This window comes from Herpailurus yagouaroundi, unplaced genomic scaffold, assembly GCF_014898765.1.
Source record: "Herpailurus yagouaroundi ecotype Mexico unplaced genomic scaffold, PumYag 162460, whole genome shotgun sequence".
Lineage (NCBI taxonomy): Eukaryota > Metazoa > Chordata > Mammalia > Carnivora > Felidae > Herpailurus > Herpailurus yagouaroundi.
In genome coordinates, this window is record NW_024423188.1 from 9195 (window position 1) to 14088 (window position 4894).

General features: G+C 39.4%; 1 pseudogene; it reads left to right on the top strand.

The window, feature by feature from the left end:
- The first annotated feature begins 803 nt into the window (after positions 1-803).
- Positions 804-1320, top strand: LOC121026779 (centromere protein V-like; annotated as a pseudogene).
- The last annotated feature ends 3574 nt before the right edge of the window (positions 1321-4894 follow it).

Consider the following 4894-nt stretch of genomic DNA (forward strand, 5'->3'; position numbering starts at 1 on the left):
TCACAGTAAAAGTTAGTGATTCCAGATGGATGCATAAAATGGCACGAAGAAATAAAGGGCAATGGAAAGTGTAAATGTAGGGGTAAATATGAAAAGATACTGGTATTTAAAACAAGAGAAATAATATCTTTGTGGTTTATAAAAATGGAAATATAAAGTACATGCCTATAAAAGCATAAATGTCAAGATGCATGTAAATGGAGTTAAGTTGTTGCCAGGTGATTTTATTGTTTGAAAGTGATGAAAGTACTTATGTTAGGATGACTGTGTGGAGGCAAAGATGAATATTGGAATTTCTAGGGAAACTTCTGAAAAGTAATAAAAATGTAAACAAACTAGCTAAAAGAAGAAATAAAAGGAAATTTTAAAAATTGATTAATTCTAAAGGAGGCAGGAAAAAATGAAAAAAGGAACAAAGACCATATGGAGCAAAGAGAAATTACTGTTGAGATGTTGTTAAATGCAACTACATAAGTTATTACATATAAATGGATTAGGCACTAGAAAGCAAATTGATTAAAAACCAAATCTGAGTATGTGCTCTGTAAAGAGATACATTTTAAATATAGATATAGATTGAAAAGAAAAGGATAAGAGTCAAAAGAAAAGAAAAGGATAAGAGAAGCAGCCTGGGTCTTCCAGAGGCCCCACAGTTCACCCCAAGGCACCTCACATGCCAGGCAAGGGGAGAGGAGCCCAGCGGTAGTTGATGCTATAAGCCCAGGAGGTGGCCAGGCCATGGGCAGATGTAGCCAGAGCTGGCACTGGTCATGATGCTGTCCCCTCCATTGTCACAGCCATAGCCAGCCCCAGCAACCCCAATGGCCTCAGTGGCCATGCTGGACCTGGGCAGCCAGCAGGAGCACTGGGAGATGTCCCAGAAGTGGCTCATCTTCCAGGGCACAACCAAGCTGCTGCTGGATACCTTCCAATACCAGAGCCTGGTGAAGCACACAGGGGACTGCTACTGTGGAGCTTTGAAGTTTGGGCCTCAGCAACTTGCACATCTTTGACTGCAATGGCAGCATTTGCAAGAAGAAGAATAAACACTTTTTTGTTCTGGCTTCTTGCTTCAGGCTCAAGAAGGGCCCTAACCAAATGCACATTCAACAGGCACAAAGCACAACATGCCTTCTGTAAGAGAAGTGGTATTCAGAGCTTTTACACTCCCTGTTCAAATCCCGGAGGCTCCAGAATTGCCCCCACACTGCCTGGATTGAGGGCACTGCCAGGGATGTGGTCGTTGAGAAATCCAATGACATCTATTGGGAGAAAGCCATAATAGAGCATAAGACCATCAAGAACATGTCTGAAGGGTGAGCTCCTGCTTCTTCCTTCCTGAAAAGGAGGAATGTTTGGGAAAAATAGCTTTGCTGTCCGTGGTGCTCATGAATATGGCTGACCCAGGTTGCTGGTTCTGTTGGCTGGTGGCCATCTTGATCTCTGCAGACTGCTCTAACTACCAGTCTCTCTAGGCAGCACTTTGTGCTGCCCAAACTTTGATGTTGGCTGGTTGACGTCCTCCTTTCTCTTCCCAACTTTTGTATGATTTTTTACAAAATATTTTTAGCATTAAAACAAAGGGATGTAAGAAGATAGATCATATGGACAAAGAAATTTAAGGTGGCTATAATAATGTAAGGCACAGAAGACTTTTCTCTAAGAAATATTGAAAGATATAAAAAGATAATTAATAATGAAAAAAGGTCAATTAAAAAAGAAGTCCAAATAATCTTAAACCTGTATGTATTTAATGACATAGCTTTAAAATACATATAAAAATGGACAAAATTAATCGTGATTATGAATTTGTCTATTTCTCATTTTAATCTTGTCAGTTATATTCTAGATCTTGATCTTGGCAGTGATTGAATTTAACATTTGTGTACTGTATATGTTATACCTTCATAAAAACATTTATTAAATAAGTTAATAAAAATGTATTATAGGCCAATTATCCAGGTAAAAATTCAATATAGTATATTTCTTTATTATTTTGCCAAATCCTTGAGACTGAATAATGAATAATCCTATATTAAAGTTTGCTAGCATGTTTAAATGATGTTTAATAGAAAGAAAAGGTCCTAAAACTCATTGTAGTAATAAAGATATTGTGACACCCAGTGTTTATAAATGTTCCATTGTTCTAAAAACATAATTAGGCATATGAGTTAAACTGTGTTTTAAAATATTACTTAGCAAATACATGATCTTGTTTATTTTTAAATTAAAAAAAATTAAATTTTATTTTTTGATTACTTTTTTAAAGCATTCTTTTTTTTAATGTTTTTAAATTTATTTTGAGAGAGAGAGAGCACAAGATGCAGAGGGGCAGAGAGAGAGGAAAAGAGACAGAGAATCCCAAATAGACTCCACACCGCCAGCACAGAGCCCAACACAGGGCTCGTCCTCACCAACCGTGATATCATGACCTGAGCTGAAGTCAAGAGTGGGGACTTAACTGGCTGAGCCACCAAGGTGCCCCTTAATTTTTTTATTGTAGAGAGAGGGAGAGTGAGAGAAAGTACATGTGCATGCACTTTTGAGTGGGTGAAGGGCAGAGAGAGAGAGAGGAAGAGAATCTTAAGCAGGCTCCACACTCAATGCAGAGCCCTAGCAGGGGTTGATCCCACTATCCTGGGATCATGACCCAAGCTGAAATCTAGAGTTTGTCACTCAACCAAATGAGACACCCAGGCGTCCCTATTTCCCACAAATTTTTATGCTTACTTCCTGTTAAGGATCAGCGGGGTTTAAGATTGGTGCTAGAAGTTTGAACTCTTACTCAAAGTATCTGAAACTCCTATGATATTAGATGATCTGTTAGGTTATTATCTCACTCTCCACCAAGTATGTCATGGAAAATTGCTCCTCAAGAGAAATAAAGGCATTAAGAGTTGGTATGTTTCCTTCTCATTTGAAGAGACAGATGTTGAGATTTTGTTAATCCTGAAAGCCATGTATTAGGAAGGGTTCCTTAGTTTTTACCCTAACATGGCCCCTACTGATTCTTCACACTTCTTATGATTTGCAAATCAGTGGCTTTGGTCTGACATGCTAGAAAGCTTGATGTTCTAGGTCTGCCATCTTCTCTGAAGTGCTGATACTCTTTTTTCTTTTTTTTTAATTTTTTTTTCAACATTTTTTATTTATTTTTGGGACAGAGAGAGACAGAGCATGAACGGGGGAGGGGCAGAGAGAGAGGGAGACACAGAATCGGAAACAGGCTCCAGGCTCCGAGCCATCAGCCCAGAGCCTGACGCGGGGCTCGAACTCACGAACCGTGAGATCGTGACCTGGCTGAAGTCGGACGCTTAACCGACTGCGCCACCCAGGCGCCCCATACATACTCTTAACATCTACTTCCTTTTTATTCTTTTGTCTCTAGAGGGCTATCACTGTAGTCGCACTAGAATTAATCACTCTCTATGGCTCTGGTTTGATAAGATTTAATGAGCTCTCTTGGATTCTCCAGAGAAATAAAGTTCTGTATGTTTCATATGTTCTATATGTTTTTCTTTTTGTCAGAACTCTGGACCACAAACTTTCCATAGTCTTTCTAGGGTTTACGGGGGATAACCTACTCTTATTTTCCAGAAGTCTTCTGGGTTTGGTATTCGATTGGTTTGGCATCCACTACAGGATAGTTTTCATGCACTAGAGGAATATGTGTGTATTGAGAGTAAGGACTAAGCTTCAGCTTCCTATTGCTCTCAAGGACAAACCTACAAATCTGAATTACAGGATCAAAGGGAAACCTAGATTATTGATTATAACAAGAAAATCTTGGGCATTTAAAAGGGCTCAGAAAAAATTCATAAGCCTATTTTCTTTTTTAAAATATTACTTAATATAATATCTTAAATCAATTTATATTTTCCTGTTCATAGTTCTAAGTATGATCATTCCTTCAGTAGTCAAAGATTTCCACATTGTCTTGAAGAGAGTCAATATTGTTACAATTGGAAAGCAAAGAGAGCGAATCAATGGCTGTTCAGTTTTTGACTTCCAAAATAGGCTCTTGAAATCCACATCAAAATCAATATTTTCAAAAGCTGAAGATTTTGTTTTATAAAAAGCTGAATTGAATTGGAAGCAAAACAGTCTCTTGAGAATCAAAAGGAAAGACTTTGAAAGAGGCAGACACACAGGCATTAGGACTATAATAATAGGGGCGCCTGGGTGGCTCAGTCGATTGAGTGTCCAACCCTTGATTTCAGCTCAGGTCATGATCTCAGGGTAGTAAGATTGACCCCCAAGTCAGGCTCCACACTGTCAGCGCCAATTCTCTCTCTCCCTCTCTCTCCTCCTCCCCACTCATGCACATGCTCACTCTCTTTCTCTAAAAAATAAAATAAAATAAATTAATTAAAAAAGACTGTAATAGTCAAAGAAATCCGGAAAAGCCTGGCAAGGCAGTTCCATGATATCAAGGCTCTGGCTTTTTGCTCTGTTATCCAGTTATCTCTGGTTCTCATTTACATGGTCATTTCATGGTCACAATAGTGCTCTTTCAGCCCCACATCTGTGTCCTACCTAGGTAGGCAGAAAGAAGAGGAGGGAAGCAATGAGGGAAGAGGAAAAGGAAAACACTCCCAGAAGTATGCTGAAGTATTATAGGCCAGGGGCGCCTGGGTGGCTCAGTCGGTTAAGCATCTGACTTTGGTGCAGGTCCTGATCTCTTGGTTCATGAGTTTAAGCCCTGTGTTGCACTCTGTGCTGACAACTCAGAGGCTGGAGCCTGCTTCGGATTCTGTGTCTCCCTCCCTCTCTGCCCCCCCCTGCTCACACTCTGTCTGCCTGTCTCTCTCAAAAATAAATTAACATAAGAAAAAAAAAATAAAGTATTAAAGGCCAAAGTTGGTTCTGCTATACTTAGTTGCAAAGGAGTCTG